The 24,986-nt window shown below is 39.4% G+C and overlaps 1 long non-coding RNA gene across 1 annotated transcript; it reads right to left on the reverse strand.

The window, feature by feature from the left end:
* Nucleotides 1–2,446: 2,446 nt before the first annotated feature.
* Nucleotides 2,447–24,495, reverse strand: LOC122866141. The gene is made up of 2 exons (XR_006375615.1): nt 23,896–24,495; nt 2,447–2,710 (listed from the first exon to the last, which is right to left on the reverse strand). It is a non-coding gene; the product is annotated as an uncharacterized LOC122866141 (long non-coding RNA).
* Between the last annotated feature and the right edge of the window lie 491 nt (nt 24,496–24,986).

Raw genomic sequence — 24,986 nt, forward strand, 5'->3', positions numbered from 1 at the left:
TCTCTGCTGCTGTGTCACCTCGCCCTAAAATATCAGGAACTTTCCCGTTCGTATATTATCTCTGTTTCTTTTCCTTACTTGTGATCGAGGAGCCATAGCCAAGACCATTAAACATACTTTTTACTGTTTACTTCCCCAAATTACCAGATGTAATGTATGCATGACTTCCCTCCCAGTGTGGCCTTGTTCATTTTCTGTTTTCTGCACTACACCAACAGAAAAACATTCCTAAAAGAACATGAAGCATTAGCTGTGACAGTCAATAATTCACATTCATCCAGTGGCATCTCCACCTCTTTAGAAATAAATGGAACAGTTCCGATAAGATTATAAAGGCACCTGTGGGTGTTTTTGTGTGGTACAGGAATAACTGGGGGTGCTTTCACTGCTCTCTTTAGTCATTACCACATTACAAGAAAATCATTAACATCATGAAACTGTAAGTAAGTGCATAACAGCTTATTGGTTTATTTTTCAAATCTCTTCCAGCAAATGAGTAAATTAATAGGGGAAGAATTGTTGTCAAAAACTCAGTGACAGTTGTTAACACCATTCAGATTTGACTTGTTAAAAAGGGAAAAACCACCTATTGTACACATAAGAGTCACGGTGAGCACTACTCAGCCCGCTCAGAAAGTTGTATAATGTCTTCTGGAGGAGCTTTGTGAAGCTCTGAGAAAAGCTCAAATAACCCCTGATTATGTCATCAGTGTTATCTCGACCTGCTCTTGGAGACTACACATTTTCAACAGAAAGCCTGCGTTACACATTGAAAGTTTAAAAGACGTGGGTGTTTAAGAGAGGGTCTTTAAAAAAAAAATAGATATGATTGGTTGCATTATGGGAAATGTAGGATCCAGTGTTTTTGGAGCTTGACCCATACTAGGAAAAGTCAGGATAACTTGGCTTCTGCTGCTTCAATTTTGACCTTTTTTTTTTTTTTTTTTTAAGTCCAACTGAAATTAAATGATTGTTCTGCTACCTCATACAAATCTTCTCTGTTAATCATATGTCTTGTGCTCTGTTTTGAAAATAAAAAATCAGTAGCCAAATGTCGAGATCAACCAGTTTAGATCCTAAATGGTGGTGATCGAACCATGGTTCTTCAACACCACTGCTAACAGAATGCTGTCTGTCCTTGGCTAATAAGCTATAATTATCAGCTTAAAGTGTAACTAGACCCCCAAGCCACTTTTTTCAGCTGAAAACCAATGTATATGGGTATTTAGTAGTGTTGCTGATGGATTCAGGTCCAAATCTTGACATTTTAGTGGAAAGTATTTGAATTCTACATATTGTGTTAGAAATATACATAGCGACTGCCCTCTACAGGTTTGCTCCTGGCACCTGGGGGCTGATCAGCCTCTTAGTGAACATGGCCGGGACCAAACACAGCCTCTGGAACCAACAGGGAATACAGTACCGAGGTGATTTATGGAGTTTCCTGTTGGATAGTTTTTCTTGTTGCTAAAGTAGTTAACCGTTAACTGCTGCTAAGTTTAGTGATGTTAGCTCAGTTAGCCATGCTTGCTTAGCTAATGGCACTACAGTTAAACGCTAACAAAAGCTACAGTTAGTGATTAGCTCCAGGACACTTCAAAGCGGGGATCGAACCACCGACCTTCCGACTGGTGGACGACCTGCTCTACCACTAAGCCACAATCGCCCCTATAGTACAGTCTAAAATATATAAAAATAAAAGGCTTTGTTACAACACTATATGTGTTAATCAGGAAACATATTACTTGCAACCAAAGAGTGAGCTAATTCATGCACTAGGAACACAGGGAAGGGGAAGGCCACTCTGCCCTGTGTGCTCCAGAGTGTATACACAATTAGGAGTGCCATTGCACAGGAGAGGCAGAGAGTTTCTTCATACTATGGGCACCCTTCCACAGGAATGCAGGTGCAGTACAAGCAGGCCGGTGCTTTCACTGAGCAACACAATCTGAATGATTATTGAACTTGAGTGTCTATATATGACTATACCAAGGAAAATAGAGACCAATGGTGACCTGCCTTATCTTTGGTAGGCAAGTGCAGACACTCCACAGTTTTCAAAGTCAGTTATCAAGGTCACATCAGGGCGACAATCTGCCCGTGAAGTGAGTTTCCAGCTTTAGTAGCAAATGCCTCACTTATGTGTGTTTGTGTATAGTGGGCAATATACTGTATATGAACCCTGGTTTAGATAATAGATCAAGGTAGGCTGGAGGTCATGGGCCAAGGTGGAGTTAAGAAGGAGGATTACAGGCTTCATCAGAAATAAGAGCAAAGATAGAGAGCTTCAAGTAAAAATGGATCATTCCACTGGGTTACAGGGGCTAAAAGGAGTTTAGGACTGGTCCAGATCAATCAATATAGTTTTGAAATCAGATGAGAGGAGTTTGAGAGATTTGTGTGTGATGCATGGGTGAAAAAAGGACCAATTCATTTTCTCATGGGATACAATTAAACAATTTATGTGCATAAAATATAAAACAGTGCATGCTGTCTAACCCATTGCATATGTCCTTTATGCATTTTGGTTTTACAAATTCAATACGATGCAACAAGACATGCTTTATTCTTCTCCTGAGTGTCATGGAGGCAATTCTCTGTCACTCTCCTCAGGCGTTGTTTACAATGTTTCCTGCAGAAATGTGGTCTGACAGCTGAAATGATCCACCTGGAGAACAGGGACGTCCTTGGATTATGCCTGCAGGGAATTCTAATAAGATGAAAAATGCAAAAGGTGCAAGGATACTTCAGACAAGCTGCAAAGGAAACATGCAAAAAATAAAAAGCCAACAATTTATCCACAGCATAAATTACCAGCTATTGTAAGCATGGCCTGCCTTTGTTTATGTGGAGAAGGGGGCACACACAGGGCTGAATAAATGATACCTTATCCTTATTACCTTTATTATATATCTGGATGAAAGACAAAAGTGTTTATTGTGAAGATGTGTTTGTGTGTGAATGGACATGCCAAAGTCCTTGTAGTATCTGACACAAGATGCCTGTGGTGAAATGACAGCAGCAAATAGACACAGACAATGAACATCTCTAACACAGTGACCTACTGATACCCTAGCACGCAGCCTGGGTCTCTCACACACCGACACACACAACCATGCAACAATGGTCACCCCTAGATAAATGGGCAGAGAGATGTGGTGTGACAGGCCATTGAGCCCTCCATAGCTTTAATGAGGCCTGCAGCCAGTGGGGGCTGACTGGAGTAGGTATACCAGTAGGTGTCCATTACTACTGTACAACAGCAGAAGCTGGACGTACTATAGGAATGACAGGACTCATGTGGCCTAGTCTGAACCCACAAAAGAGGAAGCACTTAGCTCTGCGATCCTGAAACCAAATAAAGCCTTCTAGAGACAGAAAGATTCCAGTGATAAGGGGAAAAGATGAATAATGCTTCCCTAGAAAAATGAAATTACAAGCTGTATTAAAGCTATGTTTAACTGGTAAAAGGCATACTTTTCTCTCAGAGGTGCAGTAAATGAATCTGGGCAAATTTAAAAAAACAATTGTAATGTTGATTTTTTTTATGCTCTCTAATTTCTCTACAGTGTGACAAATTATGCAGGTTTACAGACCAACAATGGTAATGATGTGTAAGTAGATTTGCTTACTAGTTTCTAAACTTGTAGTAACTGCTTTTACAGTTTGAGATTCCATGAAAGGTTATTAAAAGACAAAGAAAAAAAATAATTACTCCATCTCAGAGAAAAACAGCACATTTTTACTATCTTTATCCGTGTGAGACACGCAGAACATATTAAGCCATTTATACCATGGTCACTAAGAATTCTGGATTCTGATTGATCTGATTTTGTTAGGAACATTTTATAATTTAATTATTTATAATTATACATAATTTTTTTTCTACTAAATGTGTTAAAATTACACAACAAAAAACCTTTCTACAGTTAACCACTTGGGGATCATTTTTGGACCAATTTAGTTTTGTTGTTGTTGCTGTGAGCTGTGGGTCTGAGGGACAGCTGCAGTGAAAAGGAGAGAGGACTGGAGAGGACATGCAAACAAAAGTGAACAGAAAATAAAGAGATGAGGTGAGTAGCAGGTAAAAGTGAGAGAGGGAAAGAGAGACAGCAGGCTAACATGTCTCAAGTGTCTGTGACAGAGGGAGGGGGAGAGAGCACTGTAACGTTATATTTCCACTGGAAAGAGTTTTAATTACATTGTGTAGCAGGCAGCGCTATTCGCTGTTCTCTCAAGATTATAAAGAAACCAGTAAATTTCTCTTTCTCTCTCGGTCAAGATTTTAAAACTCCTGGCTCAGCCTTCCTGTTAGCTAGATGTTGCCCATCAACAAAAACAGCAGGAGTTCTAAGGCCAAGGACCTATATTTTATGATAGAGGAGTTCAGTACATGTAGGAACCCATCTTCAAAGTAAACTGACTATACTGAATCAGCAGCTTTTAGCAGTGGAGCTCCTCACTGGTGAGTGCACAGTTGTCAGCTCAGTTGTGACACACAGTATGTTATTTCCCCATTTGAAAATTATTAATGGGCCACGAAAACCACAGAAACATAATGTCATAACTGTTGCAAATAAGTGGCTACTGAGCTATTAACCTTATAAACACTGCCTGGCTTGTATAGGCCTAGTTATACTGAACTGAATGTAACAGCTTGAACTAGCAACAGAGTGAACGTACTGAGGTTTGAACACAGATGTGATTGCTTAGCATAGAAAAAACAAACTGCATAGTCAGTGACTACACATCTTTGAACTGACATGATAGAAACGATTTGAATCAGCAAAGTGATTAATAATTAATACCTCTATTATGATATTTAAAACAGAAAAGCGAGATCAAAATTAGCTGTATAAGTGATGAACAAATCTGATTACATATGACATTTTGTTGGCAAGTGGCCATGGTGTAAGCGGGATACTACCCTTCTGTGTGGGGTCGTTCTTATCCCATATCATCCATTACAATCAAGGAACGTACAAGGGTATTATCCCTGACTTAATATCCTGTTCTCCATTTTATTTTACATTTTGTAATTCAAAAGGGAAAGCATGCTGACAGGTTCTACATATTCTGTGTGGGGATGAAAATGGGACTGAACTCCCTGTTTTTGCCTTGAAAGATTATGCCTCTGTGTTTTCATTATCAACATTATTGTTATAACAGAACATTCAATGTATTCAAAGCATGTCCCATCCAATCTGTCCTCTCAAACTGCTCTATGTGCACATGAACTGACTGTGGGTTAGAATTGTGGAAGTCCACTCAGGCAGTTCCTACTCCATTTCCACTGTCCACTATAGATTTGGACATCACATTCAGGCCGCAGGGCACAACCCGTCCGCCGTGTCATTATTCTTTTACCCCCAGAAGAGAGACCCCTTTTTTCCCCCTTTTCCCCAGGGTTGAGCTGAGTCCATCTGCAGAACCCAAGGGCCTCCAGGACTGAGTATCCCTAGGGAAAGCGATTAGCAGAATAAAAAAAAGAAGAGAAGTAATAAAGCAAAACAGAGGGATGGATAGAGTGTGCAGTGGAACATGTGGGTGGACTGACAGCAGATGCAGATCTGAGAGTGGCAGAGGTGGAGAAGATTGTGACTGTGAAAATTAGATCTCAGCTTTTGCACCATTGTTGATGATAATTACTTTGCTAAACGAGGAAACTGACGAGAGAAAAACTACAAATCTCAGAATCTGACTGTGAAATAATTTACATTGATGTTAAAAATACTAGGAAATACAGGATATTAGATATATCTTCTGTCATGCTGAATGTGTACGAGAATATATGCTTCAATTTGTACATCTGTATATTATTTGTATGTTCAAGTGCTGTTACTACTTGTACTATTCTCAGTACTCTCGGTTTGTCTTATTCCATTTCGTATTGATAGTTGCTGCAATGACCCAGTTTCCATACAAAGATCATTAAAGTTTCATATGAATCCAGTGTACCGGGAATAAAAACATAACAAGACTTTAGCTTTAACAGCGCATCAGTGCATCTAGAATAAAACATCACAAGATGAATTTTATAAAACAAAGAATAAATATTAAAAAAAAACAAGTGAATCACAGTAGAGTCTGTGTTAGCTTGCATGTGTGGCTTGTGGTGCGTATGACTGTACATCCTAATTTAGCAGTCTAACTAATATAATATAGTATTAAACTTGTACGAAAGTGGCTATAATTATGTAAGACAAAATACACAAACATTGTATGTTTGTAATGTGAAATCAAGGAAGAGGCTGGCGACATCCTTTATTTTTTGTTGAACAAATTCAATGAAAAGACAAAATTCAACCATATGTTAGTCCGTCTCTTAATATTTTCTTCTCTACCTTTTCTCTCATCCCAAGCCCATTGGTTCCTACTGAAGACATAAATCTTTAAAATGGCTCACAAATATATAGTTAATTTTTTATAAAAAGGTTAAATAATTTCCTAAAGCATCTGGGCATTGTAGTTTTTTAGCAAACTTTACAATCAAGGAGTAAATCATGTATTTGTTAGGGACTATTTCCAGCTGCGGATTTATTTGGACACATTTGGTGCTCTACTGAATATTTACAGCAGCTGGACTTTGTATGTGGGACTGACTCAAAATAAACTAGTGTGTGTGTGTAGTAATAAAGGAACATGTCACCTAGTGCAAAGTTGTGGCTCACTTTAGTGTTTTTAATACTTCTTGGACAGCAATGGATGTCTATGGCACGGGGGAATCAGCTATATCAGGCTTTGGCTACACAGACAACTTACTACTTGTTAGTAGGTTCAATTTATTGTTGGTTTTGGTCTTTTCATGGTATTTGTTGACAGTAAGACAAATATAGAATATCACCAGACGTAAGTCGATATTTAAGTTCTTGGCTAGTTTTTATTTTAGTTTTTAGTTTACATTTATCAATCTGCCCTTTAGTTGATTATCTGCAACATAGCCACAGTTTGTACTTATATTTGTACCAGCCAGTGAAATAGCTGAAACAAGATTGTTACGTTTAAGTTACCAACAAATGTTTTTCAAATCCTCAAGGTACCAACTGAGGTTTAACATCATCTCCATTGCGCACTAGTTCTATGATAAAGTATACGGTAACAGCTGACATGTGTGATGGGTTCACTTGGCTAACTTCTAGGCTCAGTAGCCTTTGATTTATTGTTCTCCCTTTCAGTTCAGTGGCTGCTGGCATTGGTGGGGACGAAGGTTATAATAAATGCTCAGAGCTGTAGTCTTTGGACCACAATATCTTTGTCAAAATACAGAGTGACATTCCAGTTGAACGGCCCCTGAATGGTGTATAAACAGCAGGTCATTGTACTGTAAAATGGCTTCTCGCCCTTGATTCCCTCTCGCCTGCTGTGCATTGAGTGCTCTGACACAACCATGACAAATGCAGCCTGGTGAAGTGTTTCTGTGTTTGACAGTTCGGCCTCCACCTGATCACCTTCATCAGCACTCTGCCATGAAACCAGCATCGGTTTGTGCAACCCCCAGTACACACCTCTACAAGAGTGACAATATAAATATACCATGATTGCATACACACGAAGTCGAGCAATACATTAAGGATAGCTCATGAACTATCTATGAAAGTGCATGTTAAAGACATCAGAACTGACTTACATAAGGAATGATCACAGCAAGGCATGCTGTCTATCCAAGCTTACAAATGTACATTAATAATTCAGCTGCAGTTTTGTTCAGTTGCGCACGGTACGGTACATCTGGCTGCTGCCAACGGACGGATGTCTTGTCTCCTACTCACAACCCTCTGAGGCATCTATTTTTAGTGCAAGACCTTTGGAAACTTAAGAGAATCAAATTGATACAGTCATAAGGATCATTGTAACTTGAACATTTATATTATCAAAATGCTGAAAGAAATCACCAGAATGCTTAATGTATATTTTTATTTTATTTTAGTTCCTCTTCAAATGAATACTCTGTTCAATTCCTAATTATAGACAACCCCATTTACCCAAATCCAAAATTCATTAATCCTGATTTCATTTTCAAAGGCCTACGGTTCTAGTTGCTATAAAAAAGTTTTCAATAGTCGAAAGATTTTCTTTATGTCATTCTTTGGTTGTCTGCTTTGCTTGTTAAGCTGTGATTTGTCTCTATATACGCAGCAATTGCAACTAAATTAATTGACAGAACGAATAAAAGAGATAAGTGTAGAATAAGATCAGGTTGTTTGCATCTTGTGATATATAGTCGCAAACTGAATTTTCAGAAAATCAGCTAAATAAAATGCTAATTCATGCGTGTTTCCATACACTTCTGTTATGCAAATAATGCATTGAGATAAACAGTTGGTGGCACTAATTTTCCAGTTGGGTGCCATTAAACCATTGCAGAAAAAGAGGACACAACAAAATGACATAATTAAAACAGCGCCAGTCAAACCTCAAATGATGTAAACGATGAAACCATGTGGAAAACCTGATGGTACAGATCTGATGTTTTCATCTGCCGCCATTTTTCGTCTCTTTAGTGGAGAAGAAGTTTGACATTTAAGTCATGTAGGTCATGATTTATTCACTAAATGTCTTTCCATTTAGTTTTTAAAATCGATACAGCAACTTTTCCACATCAGCCAAGCGTAAAAGCTTTTTTGCAGGATTTCTGCTTTTTTCCCCAAATTTGTGCCCTTTCACAATCCCAATATTTTATGTGCAAACTGAAAATTTGCATAAAAATAGGTAGACGGAAACGCAGTCTATCTCCTGCAGGTCAACTACAACAGATAAAAAATCATCAGCGTTATCACAAGGTGCCAAAAGTGTGATGTCAACCAAATGTCCACTTCCTCCATCAAGCTTAATTTATTATTCCAATCCACTTGATAAGCATTTTGTTGCTTCCAAACAGAGAAATTGATATGTTCACACCACTATTTCTTTGCTAATGTTAAACAAGCTGCTGCTTAACACAAAAACGTATAAACACTGTGATCTATTATACTTAAAATACCCAGAATGGTGGTGTCTTGATGGTATCTAACTGATACATTTTCAATTATGTGGCTTGAATTGGCAACAATCTTATGGGAGTGATTCCTTATTAAAAATCCTGATACCTGTCGCCTTGTAATTTACCTGCTCTCCCTTTTATGCACAGTGCAGACTTCCATTACACTTTTTTCCAATTGCTGACTTTACTCAGGAGAGGCAGAAAACCACTAAACAAATTGCTCTTTTTCAACAAATGACTTTTCAGCCCACTGAGGATTATGCTTCCTGGAAGTGTGGCTGTAGACGACCACACAAAACCTCAGCTATGGCCGAAGTCCAGATTCACAAGCATCCTGTCATCAAAAATGAATGGGCCATTAGCTCAGTGCAACTTCTTCACCTCCTATACGTTGCCACTACAGCAAAGTCTCTTGCAACAAATCCCAAATCACCTCAGGTACATGGGCCTCCAGGCATACCAAGAGACTCGAAGCCCTTCTCAGCTGAAGGTAGTGCTCTACTTCTAGTCCCCACAGACGGAGATCACATCAGAGGAAGCACAGTGGGTTGCACAACTGCGAGGGGGAAAAAACCCCTGTGCTCACAGAGAATACAAAAGAAATACCAATAAGAAAAACTGTTTTCTCGTTTTCTTCTGATATTTGTCGACCATCCTATCACAAAATCAGGCCAAATAGACCTGTCAGTTATCTTTTCCAAAATCTGTTTCACTGGGTCTCATCTCAATGTTTTAGACAGGATTCTCATTTTAATCATATTACAGTACCAGCTCAAACATTTGGCAAATAATGCTGATGACATTAACAGTCTGTGTCGGTCAACTCCAATATTAACAAATTCAAGATAGATACTAAACCTTGGAATAAAAAAGGATACACAAACAAATCAAATCCTAACAGACAGGACTACAATTTTGCACCATGCAAAGGTATTGGTTTATTGTTTGATCTATTTGTCTTACTTCTAAATTAGTTTTGTTAGTGGTAGGGGCACATTTGACACTTACTCAGGTATGTGAAACTGAGGTTGTATAGCAGGGAATAGTAAAATTGGAAGTTAAGTTCTCCCTTTGTTTATCTTTTAGTGGTAATATTAAAGCTGTATTAAGCTATTGACTGCCTTGATATGCCAACTTATCAGGTTCTTATGGCCACCACATATGCAAATACATTCCTGAAGTTACTCACACATTGAACAGGAACAGAAGCAACATGGGCATCCAATTGGAATCCGCTTTCTCACTAACACAAGGCCAGTATCCACTCACTTTATAGTTCTGGTTTCTTCCACCGACTGCTGAGAAAAAATATCTGGGTCTTGCTGGCTTGGTAGACATTTAGCTGTCTTCACCAACCACTTGTTTACTCGAGCTTTCCACCAATTCACACTGGGCAGGTAGTGTACAGTCAGATTGTGTGAGCTTGTAATCCTTAAGTGGCTGCACATGGTTGTATAAGGGACGGGCAAGGGAGGTCTGTAAAAACTGTAGGACCTCAACAAGCAATCCAAAACAGTGAGCTAAAACAGGCTAAAGGATGCAATAGCATTGCAGTCAGTGTTACAGATTCTCATCGGAATTGGCAGTACATGCAATCCTTTGACATTATAGGGATTTATGTCAGAGTTATATTTTTAAAAAATATGGTAAATGTATTGTATTTGAATGTGGCGTTCACCAGTTGCTTCTTGCTGCATGGTGCAATATCAAGGTTTCCACCAGGTTTTTAGCCACATTAGCGGTGTGGCTCTAGGGATGGCAATGTTGGTTGGTAGGTCGGTCCACCACTTTGGTCCAGACTGAAATATTTCAAACAACTATTGGAGACATTAACATGAAATTTTGTACAGACATTCATGTTCTACAGAGGATGGATCCTACTGAGTTTGGTCATCCCCTAGCGCCACCAGCTGGTCAAGTTTTAACTTGTCCATTGAGATATACCATATTTAAAATATCTAATTGATGGATTGGCACCACATTTTGTGCAGACATTTAAGGTTCCCAGATGATGAACCTGATGACTTTGTTGATCCCCTGACCATCAAATATCTCAACAACTATTGGATGGATTGCCATAAAATGTGGTACAGACACTGACTCAGGATACAATGACACATTATACCATACATTGGTGATCCCTTAACTTTTCATTATGCACCATCAGATTTCAGTCTGTCCTAAAATTAATCACTCAAAACCTGCAATATTAATGACATTCCCATCAGCCTCAGCTGATCATACTACTTTGTTTAGTGCTAATTAGCAAATGTTAGCATGCTAACATACTAAACTAAGATGGTGAACATAGTAAAACATTATACCTGCTAAACATCAGCATTTTAGCATGGTCAATGTGAGCATGTTAGCATGCTGACGTTAGCATTTAGCTCAAAGCACTGCTGTACAATACAGCCTCACAGAGCAGCTAACATGACTGTAGACTCTTTGTTGTGTTACAATTTGCATTTTTAAGGGATATAAATTGCAATTTTAAGGGATATAAAAGACACATGTTAGTTATAAATGTGCACTTGTCTCTGTAAAATGAACCAAACTAAGTCTTCTCATTCATTGTAGCTGCAGGCATGTCTCTTTTTTCTCTTCAACTGAGATAAATGAGAAAGATAGCAGATAGAGGAGAAAGAGTTGTTCTTCAAACAAAATGCCAGCCGACAGCCAAGAAAAGAACAGATTCCAAATGTAGTGGGTTTTAGCAACATTTTTAGAGTTGAATGGTAGCCTGATATTTTTTCCTCTTTTCTTTCTTATCGTAGAAAAGGTTTCAGTCGTAGTCATCTGGACACTGTTTTCAGAATCAAGACGTTTCGGCTCCCATCCGGAAGTCATTCTCAATTGGATGGGAGCCAAACGTCTTGATTCTGAAAACAGTGTCCAGATGACTACGACTGAAACCTTTTCTACGATAGAACACTCCTGGACGAATGAGGGACTACACCGTCTTTTCTTTCTTATGTTGACACCAATTCTCACCACCAGTGAAGCTGGAAAAAATTTGCCAACCAGGAAAAGTTAAACCAATATTTCCACTTAGGAAGGTTGACTCCTGGATATACCACATCTGATGGGTGCAAAGATAAGCGATAAATCAGTGGTGTTGAAGTTCAAAGATGATGTCTTAAAGTATTTCTGATTCTGATTAAGGATGGGGCTGGGGATGGTTTGATATAAGCCTGATATAGTTAATGTCTCTAGACCTCCATATTGTCCAAAAACTATTAGGACAACTGTTGCTGGTAAACATGTATTTTTTAGCAGGCCAAAGGACTAAAGATACAGAACTGCAGTTCTTACATTTACTATCGGAATATACCTGGTACCAGGATAACTGGTCTTTCTAACCCTACACTGTGCTTGTGGTGCACACTTTGTTCCTCTCAGTCTGGTTTATCAGACAGTCTCAGAAGCTGATATGTGACCATAATGCTTACAGTGCTGGTTCACTCTGTGTCCCCCTTCCAGGCAAGTTTGTCAGTTTACAGAGCTGATATTAAATTGTACTTCTGATGGTTCACACTGCATCTGTGGCAATGCAAGGCAATGCCTGTGATATATGTGTTGTGGGGAAAACGTACATATAAAGAATGTTTTTCTCTTGCACAAGGTACATTAAATAATTCCCATTGCTATGCAACCATGATTGCTGGCTATAGCTAGTCTGAAGTCAAAGAATATTTCATTGCAGTAAGCTTAGCGTTTCATATGAACCTCAGAGTAGCTTCAACAGAGGTTGGCAACAGTGAATCACAGTAGGATTTCTTTGTAACCTACACTTTTAAGCATTGCTTGAGTGTTATTTGAATCATTTAAATTCTAAAAGAGAAATTGCAGCTTGGAATCCCAGTTTAATTCAATTTTAATTCCAATTAAATCATCAGTTTACTAATGATGGGGGAGAACCCCATATTTAAAAAAGTATGAGTACAAAAATGCATTGTTCACCCTAAAATCAAAAATACATATATTTTTTTTCTCTTACCTGTAGTGCTATTTATCTATCTAGATTGTTTTGGTGTGAGTTGCCGAGTTTTGGAGATATCGGCCGCAGAGATGTCTGCCTTCTCTCGAATATAATGGAAATAGATTGGTGTAGTTTTTAAATCAGGACTTATGTTTCAAACCCCATGTAAAGAAAGTTGTTCAGTCATATTTGTATCATTTGAAAATATAGCCAAAGTTTGTTTATTTTAGCTGCAGCTGAAGATGAGAAACTCATCTTTTGTTTTTATCTCCTCCCCCCTCGACTACTCTAACTCCCTAACCTGTCTCAGTCAGAAATCAATCCACCGCCTACAGTTAGTCCAAAATGCTGCAGCTCGGCTTTCATTAATGTGATCATATTACCTGTTTTAGCATCCTTGCACTGGCTGCCTGTTTATTTTAGGATTGATTTTAAAATTCTTTTAATTACTTTTAAGGCCAGGCATGAGCTGGCCCCTTCCTATATTTCTGACCTTTTACCCCCCTAGCCAGGATGCAGACTGAGATCCTCCCTGGTAGAGCGTTGCTAGCCATTCCAAGGTATAGGATGAAAACCAAAAGGAGACAGGGCCTTTGCTCTCTGCAACCGATATCTCCTAAACTCGGCAACTCACACCAAAACAATCTTGATAGCATTACAGGTAAGAGGAAAAATATGTATTTTTGATTTTGGGGTGAACTGTCCCTTTAAAAGTGAGCTGGATCAAGCAGACTGGATCAAGACTTTACTTCTCCATTACATCATCATTAAATCTCTCATTTCTCAAGAGATCAAGACCAAAAGACATGTTCTTATGGATCCCATCATGGTTATGTGCAGAGATGGTGCTGTCCAGATTCTCTACTGCATTACATTTTTACCCGACCATCTGTAATTTAAACAGAACTATTGTTAATCCTCTGCTTAAACCCTAAATCCCAATCACATGCTCCTGCCCATAACTCTTGTGGCATCCATCAGTTCACCTAAAAGGCACCTGTTTTTAGCTAAAGTTTGTAGTGTCACTGAACAGGTGTTTGGAGAAGTGGCCAAAATGAAGCTTTAAAGAAATTCTTAGAGGATAAACAGTCTTAATATCAACAGTATAGTTTGCACATATGATTTCTTGGGGGGCAGGGACTTGGGAGGGGGTGGAGATTTCATGAACACAGAAAAACCCTCCTGGGAAATTCCCCTTTCGTCCAAATTGGTGTTTGAAATGGGTCTTCTCCAATAGACTGCCACACTCCTGTTGTGGGAACGCAGTTTGAATGGATAGACGGAAAAGTGAAACATAATGAGGCAAGAGGAAAAAGAACAATAAAAGTTGCCAATGAAATGAGTGTCAACCTGATACAGACCTTTAGTGCCCCCCACTGGTGGAGATATACAAGTTTTTTTTACAATCAAACACTGACAGAAAGAAAGATAAACTTACAAGCCTTGTTTTAATCCCTGTATATGATCAACCAGTTTATGTAATCATTAGGTTCTCTAGTGTAATTTCTAATCTATGACGTTGCCATATCACAGAAAGTTGCTGTTTACACTACTGTAACACTCCACTCCGTTAGTTAAACAATTTTTGCCACATACTTCAGTAGCCTATACCTGCAATTAACATTTTCATTTGTTGGCAGACTCCCTTTGACTGATACAGCGAAAATTCCTCCATCTTTGCAAACATGTTTCTCACACTTTAGCTGAAAAAGTAGGGCTCTGGAACATTACACTATCTCTGAAAACCTTTAGACACTACAGTGTTGTCTCCTAGCAACCAACAAAAAGGGTTGGCAGTGCAGCGAGAGGTGACATTATCCCAAACCATCATCCAGTGATTCCATCTGTATAGTGGAGTACTTACATGCCCATGTTTTATTAAAAGGAATGTGTGTCTGAAGACCACAGGGGAGCAGTTTTTTTCTGTTTTTGGTTTGGTTGGTACACAGGAAAGAAATGGTCCATTAATGGAACATCTTACCAAGCTGCTGCAGGACTTTTTTTCTACGCCATTAAAAAAAAAAAAGTTGATAAATAACTAGATTAAATATTTCCTTCACCTGAGCCAGACAGTGCATTATAGCTTACGTTATAAGCTATTATCCTCTGAAGATAACGATTAGAAATGGATTGTCTCTTTTCAGTATGGTTTAATTTCTCCTTGAATGCATAGAACGCACAAAAGTAGATAAACTCTTGAAAGCTTTTACCCTGGGGCCACACCAGCTATATACTGTACATGCCCTGACATAGAAATAGGATGGAGCACTCAGAAACAAATATTTTTACCTGCTACAGCAGCTGAATTTAGATTTCATGCCAGCTGCGTTTCTGTAGAGCTACAGGGAATCTTTTCAGTGGAGATTTCAGCAATGTCCTTTCTGTTTTTGCCTTGTATAAGGGTTGAGTTGGCTTGATGCTGTTATGCAGCAGGATAAATGTGGAAACAATGAAGGGCAGTGTAACTCAGATGGGGGCTTCTGACTATCCCTATACCCACCAGGTGCCTTTCATCCTGGAACTCCAATGAAGGAGAGTCCAGCCTTATCTGAGAGTTTGGTTCCAGAGCACGAGTTCTCTGTAGAGGTGAACTCAAATGTTTATCACTCAGCATCCTGCGCTAGCTCCGAAAGGATGTCTATGTCCCATCAGTCAGTTTTAATCCAGGGATCTATCTGCCAAGGCCCCCCACATTCTGAGCCCATGTGGAATTAGCTCCATGTTGTTTCAATGGCTCTGAACCTGACCTGGCCCCATGGATACAGACTGTAGAAGCAGATTCATAGGGGCCAAAGGGCCCCTCACCTCTGACCACTTTACCTTGAGAGACCCCAGCTCCCAGGAGCTGTTGCCCTTGACAACATAGCTCTCAGGGTCACAGAGGCAAGCAGACCTCTTGACGGTATTGTAGTGGTTAACACAGGGGTCATGCACATTATCTGCCAATATCAAATTGCAACTGTGAAGTCCATTTGACATTAAAGCTGCACTGATCAATATTTTTAACAATCAATAAAACCACTGTACACTACCTGCCCAGTACCCAACGGCAGGCAGACAAAGTTAGCAACTAGATGGTGAACACAGTGGAGCATTTAGCAAATAAAAACACATATTTTCTTCAGGAGTTGGTGGTGACCAAAACAGAGCTCAAAGGAGAGGGAATATTGGACTTTCATTCATCAGGTCACCAGATTCCAAATGAATGCTAATGTTGCTGTGTCTGCTGCAAATAAAATGTTGTTAGCAAACAGCTGTCCATTCAATTTTAGGGGAAATTACTTTATAAGGATATTAATATTTCCAATGTTGTGTTTACAGCTTGTTCGGCTGCCCCCACGTGGCCAAAAAATCTGTTAATAGCTCTTTAAATATAAATTTTGATTCATAGTCATAATTCAAGAACATTATTAGGATTCATCATATTTAAAAACCAAGCGGAGGGGTATAACTAGGAACTAATGCTAACTAAAGCAAAATAAAAAGCTGCTGTGGAGGTTGCTGTGTGGTTAAAAGAGACTTGCTCCATGCTCACTGAACTGCAAACACTGAAATGAAGTTCAATACTCGTGCAGCAGGCAGCATGTCTTATGTGAACCTTACTGGCTATATATCATTAATGTATGTTTTTATTTCACACTTGCTTTGGCAATGTCAACAGCTGTTTCCCATGCCAATAAAGCCCCATTGAATTGAATTAAAAGTTGCATGACAGAACAGACTCCATCACTTCTGTGTGTGTGTGTGTGTGTGTGTGTGTGTGTGTGTGCGTGTGCGTGATCGACAGAACGAGAGAAAGCAGAAAGATTTTGTGATTCCGTCTGGACTGTCTCTGTCTTACTTATGACATCTGTCATTGAGGATAAGAATATTAAATGTGGGATTGACTTTACATTTCCATTTTAATATTTGCAGTCAATGTGCATTTGAACATGAAAATGCAAAGAGGGCTTTTACATCATGTTTTTTTGTGTGTGTACAAAATGCTATTGTGAATTTGCATTTTCATTTGAATTATGGCTGTATTATAATTCCATACAGTCACAGCATAAATAGTGTAGTTTAAAATCTACTCACAGAATGTGAGTAGATTTTAAACTACACCTCCACACCGCTCCGGATCTCAAGTAATCCCTTAGTACCCCACCCATCACACAGACACACACAGAAAAAAAAACACATACACACTCACTCCACCACTAGCCCCTGGTGCGACATGCATATTTTATAGACAACCTTTCACTCCAATCCCAGTCCTGAACCCGAGGGGGCATTCTGGTTAAAAGTCACATCGACTCAGCAAACATTTTCTTCCCGACTGCCAAGAACTCAGCAGGATGTGCGATAACTTCAATCAGTGTTAATCTTGGTGGTTTATTGGCTCATACAGCCTCTATGGAAGTATTTCATGCAATCCAAGTCAAGAATAGTACTGATATTTTTCAATTATATTTGATAGTCTGTATATATTTTTTATATTATATTTAGTGCTATTTTATATTTTGATGTATATCTTATATGTTTTATATTGCTTCAGACAGTGTAAATATAATTGTGCATTTGTCATTTTTAGGTCATTGTAGTGATGACAAAATTAGCATCCTTGGGTTTCCTCAAATTCTTTCATTTATTTTATTTGCCGATATGACAGCTCAACATAACTTGCCAGCTTTGAGTCACACAGTGGATTCTTTCCATCAAAACAGATGTTTATAGGTTGGCCTATGGGACCAACTCTCCTGTGTTTATCAGTGATCCTAACAACACTGTTCCACACTGGGCCTTCAGGGAGAGAGAAGGACTGCACATGATGTCATCCTTACTTGTAATGAGGCTGGATGTGGTTGTAAAATTCCCAGAAGAGGGGTTACCAGGAAAAAATAAAGGACACATGGGGATATGTTCCCCTTTAGGAGACATATAGTTGTATTTTGAAATTCACAAACACTCCCAAAAGGCACTAGGTGTCAAGTGCTAAAAAGTTCAGAAAATGTAAAACTCAATTGTCACTTCAGGAACAAAAATATTTTAAAAAAAGGTGAATGCCACTTGTTTTCAGCAATTAATGGTTTCTCTTGCCTCCTATAACATTAAGTTACATTATAGAAAATGAATGACCCTTGCTTCCGGAGCAAAAACAACAACAGTTTTGTTCTGCCCTAACCAACCAGTAGTGACGAATCTTTCCCGTCTGAGTGTCATTTTCAGTTGACACAGAAGCTGCGGTAGTGGTCGCTAAGAGCGATTAACTTAACATTTTTAATCAAGGAAATATGTCCATTTAAGAGTTGTTATTTCTGTCGACTTACAACAACTTGCACAACTTTGTCGATCTTATCCATGCTTATCACTGTTTTTGTGGCCACTTTTCTGTCTATTTTTCATGAATGTAGCTAGTTAAGCTTTGTAAGAAGGTGACGTCCCCATAATGGTGGAGAGTAACTAAGTTCATTTACTAAAGTACTATACTTACGGAACTTTTAGGTAATATACCAGAGTATTTCCATTTGATGCTATGGTCCATTACATTCCATTCCATAGGGAAATGTTGTACTTTTTACTCCACTACATTTATTTGACAGATATAGTTACTAGATACTTTCCAGATTTTACATTTTAAAAAGCATATCATAAGCTTATAAATTACAATTCACTGTTAAAGATTAAACGGCTGGTTCCCAACCTTTTTGGCTTGTGCCTCCTTACAATAAAGCAGTGTTTTCTTTGGGCCCCTTGTCACAATTCAAATGTCCATGAGTTGTTAATAGTGAGTGATTTCGCCTCCACATTTGTCAGATGGTTTCATTTAAATAACTCTTTAAACCTCAAAAATCTCCCACAGGGAACTGGGTCAAGATCTGGAATATGAAGGCCATAACATATGATTCACATCATTTTCATATTCATCAAACCACACAGTGACCTATTGTGCATTTGTATTTGTTACTGCATGTTTTTCCACTCATTTATTCAGGGTTTTCCTTTAATTTGTCACCCATCTGTGTGTGTACCCAGCACCCTGAGACTGTACGCTAGCCGTAAGGAAGGCGGCCGTGGACTAGTGAGTGTGAGAGCCACTATCCAGGATGAAACATCCAAGATCCACAAGTACATCCAAGATAAGGCCCCAACAGATGACGTGCTCAGGGAATGTCTCAGGCAATGGGGAACAGAGGAAGACGTGCTGGAGGAAGGACCATCATGGGAGGACAAACCCCTACATGGGATGTACCACCGAACATAACTGAAGTGGCTGATATCAAGAAGTCCTACCAATGGCTAGAGCGGGCTGGATTGAAGGACAGCACAGAGGCACTCATCATGGCTGCACAGGAGCAGGCCCTGAGCACCAGAGCAATAGAGGCCCAGATCTACCACACCAGACAAGACCCAAGGTGTAGGCTGTGCAAAGAGGCCCCTGAGACAATCCAGCACATAACTGCAGGGTGTAAGATGCTGGCAGGAAAAGCATACATGGAGCGCCATAACCAAGTAGCTGGCATAGTGTACAGGAACATCTGCACTGAGTATGGACTGGAAACCCCGAGGTCAAAGTGGGAAACACCTCCAAAGGTGGTAGAGAATGACCGAGCCAAGATCCTGTGGGACTTCCAGATCCAGACTGACAGAATGGTAATGGCGAACCAGCCTGACATCGTGGTGGTTGACAAACAGCAGAGGAAAGCCGTTGTGGTTGACGTGGCGATACCAAGTGATGGCAACATCAGGAAAAAGGAACATGAGAAATTAGAGAAGTACCAAGGGCTCAGAGAAGAGCTGGAGAAGGCCTGGAAGGTGAAGGCAACAGTGGTGCCCATGGTCATCGGAGCACTCGGGGCAGTGACCCCCAAACTGGAGGAGTGGCTACAGCAGATCCCTGGAAGAACACCAGACATCTCGGTCCAGAAGAGTGCAGTACTGGGAACAGCAAAGATACTGCGCAGAACCCTCAAGCTCCCAGGCCTCTGGTAGAGGACCCGAGCTCGAAGGACACACTGACTTAATATATGTTTTTACTTAACACCGGGTGTCTGATTTCATGTTTTTCACTCTCTTTTTGTCTAGGAGAGAACAGACAGACACTATTACATATTGTGGAACGGAACACCATAAGTACCTTTTGTACTTTTCTTGAGCTTTTGAAATCATTTCCATTGTGCAGGGGAGAAAACATTACTTGTTACATGCAGAAATGCAGATCTACTCTAAGCACTATCCTACACAAAAGATTAATCATATTCAAATGACAGAATGAATGAGCGGTTGGAAAAACTCCCAAGTGCATTACTGCCATATGATTTTCATGACAGGAACTCATCAAATCAGTCTTCCCTAATATGGAGTGTACATGTTGAAGTCACACATCTACCAACTCTTTCTCTCTCTGTATGTGTGTGTCTCTCTGGAATATTCCATTAAGCAGAGAAAAAGGGGTCTGAAGGACAACTGGGCACAGCCAACCTGCTGAGAGAGAAATTAAATGTACTTTCTTCACCAATCAATACCCCACTGTGTGGAGATGATAGAGGGTTGTTGGGGTTAGAAATGGAGTGTTTATCTGACCTGACATTGTCCTGAAAGCTCTGAGGGTCATCACACACACTGCATCTGCAAACTTGAGCTGAAAAGCATTATACTCTCGCTAAATCAGCCTTTATCTCATCGGCCTCTGGGTGACCTATAACAAATTAATTAATGTGAGAGATATTTTTCATGAGCTAATAAAGTCATTGATGGTCCTATGATGGAATTAATTTTAACGAAGTATATAATAATGAAACAAAAGTTCTCCTTTGGTGCCCCCACTATCATTTGTCTTTTCATGCTACTCTTTTTCATCCAATCTGCATATGTATTTGAAATGTCAGGTTATTCTGGATCACTTAGTTGCCTCCAAAGTGGAAACACTATGGTAAACAGTAACAGCAGTTATCTCCTCCCACACATTTTAAACCACGAAACGCCTGACCACCGTATTCCCATACACATACACATGCCATCAGATGATTACAGGCAGCACAAATACACTGAAAATGAAGTCTGATCCAAAAACAATGTAAACATGACTACTTTGCCTTGTAAAGTAAATGTAATAAAATATACAAGAACTGTGAGAAAAATGCCACTTTTGTTGCATCAAGACAAAGGTTGTCTCTGAGGTTGAGAATTGGTTATGCAACATGGCCTCTGTGCGACATTGCAGAGCATTACAATGGTGGCTCAACTGTGAAAAAGCAAGGACAGAAACTTGTAATAACAAATAAGCCTACAATGAAAGCCTGAGAACGCTGCAATAGCAGGAGAGACAAATGCAATAGGACAACTGCTTGTTGGTCAATAGCAAACATGCTGACAAACACTCCTTTCCCCTGAGTGGGATACAAGAACAAATTAAACACGGCACAAATTTAGAGCTGAATTAAGCAGATTTCTCTCCCTGATTATGTTGGAATTTTTACAAATGCATTTGCTGTGGATAAGGTCCCAAAATAATGACTGTAAATTGAAAAGAACAACTTTAATTTCTTGAGGTGACAGTTTGCCTTTTCATCCCAAACACGATGCCACAGCTCTGCTATCAGACGCAAGTCGTGCTGTGTGTTTGGAAAGCATCCATGCGAACACGATGTCAGAGATCAGTGAATCACTGAATCCTCCTACATGTCAAACCTGACAGGCAAAAATATTTTCTTTCTGAGAGGCTCAGCTAGTCACTCTAAGAATAGATAAACTCATGGGAAAATGAGCTGCAAGGATGTAAATCAATCAAAAAACAATGTTGTGCAGTGATTGAACCCTCTGGAAACTGCAAAAACAGAGTTGAGATGGTCTTTAGGTACCTTTAATATGTACTAATGTGCAAAGACATTCAGTATTTTATGTAAATATGCATTGTATTAGCTATTAAAATGCAACATACACTCACAGGGTGTCACCTCTGATTTTTATCAGTTAGCTGGAGGAACATAACCAAATTCATTACTGAGCTTGACTTAGTTAGTTTGTAGATTATATTGAACAGTCACAATGTTAGCGTTCTCAGCTGAGGTATTTTGTATAATGGCCAATTCAGGACTTTTGGAAATTTGTGAAAATGATTCTCCACTGATATTGAGTTTGATGGTTCTGCTGTTTATATACTTTCAATATACTGTAAGAAGTATTACTGGTATATCTGGTTGACTTACTGTAAATATGCTGTTTGTTTGTTTTTTTTTTAACACAAATCAGCACTGGCCCACTGTGTTTGTGTGTGTGGGTGGACCTGCATATGTGCATAGGCTACATGTGTGGCGAGTGGGAGCAGGGGCACAGCTGAGGTCTTGGCTTTCTCTCTGAACACCATCTTCAAGCTCTTTTGCATCTCATTGTAAAAACCTCGGCTCTACGGTCTCTCTGTGTCGGGCTCAATCACACTTCCTGCTTCATGATCAGTCCGTTTTCCCTGTCTCTCTTACTACTGTCTACTGATTGAGAAACAGCAGAAACTGACAGGGCCAGCTGACTCCTGCACCCTCATCTGTACAGTTAACCTGGCAAAAAAAAAAAAAAGCTTGTCTGCCTGCATTTGATCTTGCAGGATCTTCCTTTCCCAGACCACCAGCTCTAAATGCTCACACGCCAGAAAGACGTGCACTTTTAGTATTTGACAAGAGCATTAAGAAAAGTAATGGCCCTGCCAGTTGGCATTTCAAGCTCTGGATCAGTTTCATTTTGGTTAATAAACATCAGCCATCATATCAGGTTGTCAAGCTCCTCTAAGGAGATGATGCACAATGAGAACAGACAATTTAAGACTGAACTTTGTGTTGCCATTAAGGCTGTTTATGTACTACCTTTCTCTCATTTGAATACTACAAATACTGCCAAGGAAAAAACTGAAGCTCCACAGTGGGTCTCTGCTGCCCCCTGTCGCAGCAACACTACATGAATTATGACTACTATAAGACTAAATGTCTCCTTTGAGAAATCCAACTTCATATTGGAGGTTTTACAAAAAAAAAATATACAGAGAATGGGAAAGTTTTCATGTATAAATGAAAAGTTATTAATGACTGCACTCATTAATTCTGCAGAACATAAAGAGCATAGTTTTTAAGAGTATAGTTCAGGGTACCCATGTGTTTTTGGGCTCTTGAGTCTCACGTACTGTATACAATATAGTCAGGGATGGAAAGTGTACTAGAATATTTCACTCAAGTAAAAGTACTGTTACTTTAAAGACATTTTACTCAAGTAAAATAAAATCACTTGTGTAAAAATGTAGGCCTACTCACATAACAGTAAAAAGTAGGTCAGTTAAAATAGGCTACTCTGAGTAAATGTTACTACTTAACATTTTTAAAGGGGGTGGTGGTATATTATGATGATGATGATGATATAGGCCTATATGATAATACATGACAGAACTATTAAAGACCATATTTAGGCTACAAAAAGTGGTTTATGCATTAACATGTCAACCTATACACCCACACGTGTGTGAATCACAGAGCTCTTATGTCCAAACCAACAATACATTCCTTTTCCACAGATGGACATCTACAGCCTGTGCATACAACTGATTATCAATTATTATATTACACAACCGCCTTCCTCAGTGTAGCCTTACTAGAGTTAACCAGAAAAATGACCTACAAAAAAAAAAAAAAAAAGAGACATGGACACCGCGGCGGGTGCAACAAGCCAAATAACCTGCCTTAACAGCACAATAAAGCAACACCAAGGCAGGCGACACAGACATTACGTTAAACAATATAAACTCGAAAGCAGCTACAGCCCACAGACGCACGTGTTAAAGCAAAAGGAGAGCCTGCGCCGTTTTTACACACCGCATAGTGCGCACACAAACACAACACTACGTTCTCAAGCCAGCGCAGTGTCTCCTCTGTACAGTGAGTTACAACACTCACGAGTTAGTTATTGTACTCACCTGCCCGAACGGCTTCGCGTGAAGTCCTCCTCAATCTGCTCTGGGTTCCGCTTCTCTGCTCGCTCGTTCTCAGGGGGAAATGTCCAGTCCACTCAGCATCTCTGGTCCAACTGCGCTCCTCAAAGTTTTCAAAAAGTTTGGAACTGGAGCGAGCGCTCAGCGGTCTCGGCTATGACAGGAGGCACAAGTCCATACGCAAATGTAAAAGTCACCTGCCGAGCATCCACCATGAGCATTTTAGCATTTAGTATTTTAGCTAGCCCCAGCATGCACCTGTTGGTCACGCAACATTGTGGGTGTGTTTGATTTAGGTCACTCAGCATGCTCGCCGGGTGGTGCATTAAATATCATTAAAGTAGACGCAAGCTTTAAAAAAAAAAAAAACTATGTCGAGATGCAATAACGCTAACCTATAATGACGTCGTCCTTCATTTGATTGCATTGTTGTGCAGTTTGTGTAGAGCAACTATACACAAACTGCTGGACATGGAGCTCTGGAGCTCTGCAAACACCAGCAGCTTCTTCTCTGCTGCAGCTGCTGATTTGGCTCCTTTCTTTCGTTCCACTTTCACAGCGTTTATCGTGACTGTTTCATGTGACTTTTGTTCTAACTGTGTAACGGATGCAACTTGAAATGTAACTAAGTACAGTATTTGAGATTAAAAATAGTTAAGTGCAAGTAAAAAATAAAAATACTCAAAAAAGTAGGCTTTATTACACTAACGAGAGTAAATGTAATTCGTTACTCCCACTCCTGAAAATATTATATGTATAAATAATCGAAAAGGAGTCAATTTGCTGTATTTCATCCCAGTCCATTATGGCTGGCTCAGACCTATCTGCAAATGGAGCAAGCGAGAAGATGCGAAATCGTCCTGATGTTCGTCCAGACATAATATAAATGAAATGTGAAGCAAAGTGGCTCTAATGAAATATTTATTTTATGATTTTCTAAGTAAAATTTTTATATATCACATTTTGTATTTATGCTTTATTTTGATTTATTGTCATCCATTTAATTTTATCTATCCTCATGCTGTGCACATCCAAGACTGTGCTTATTCTCTATGGCTGTTGGTACAAACAAATGA

Source organism: Siniperca chuatsi, linkage group LG18, assembly GCF_020085105.1.
Source record: "Siniperca chuatsi isolate FFG_IHB_CAS linkage group LG18, ASM2008510v1, whole genome shotgun sequence".
Classification (NCBI taxonomy): Eukaryota; Metazoa; Chordata; class Actinopteri; order Centrarchiformes; family Sinipercidae; genus Siniperca; species Siniperca chuatsi.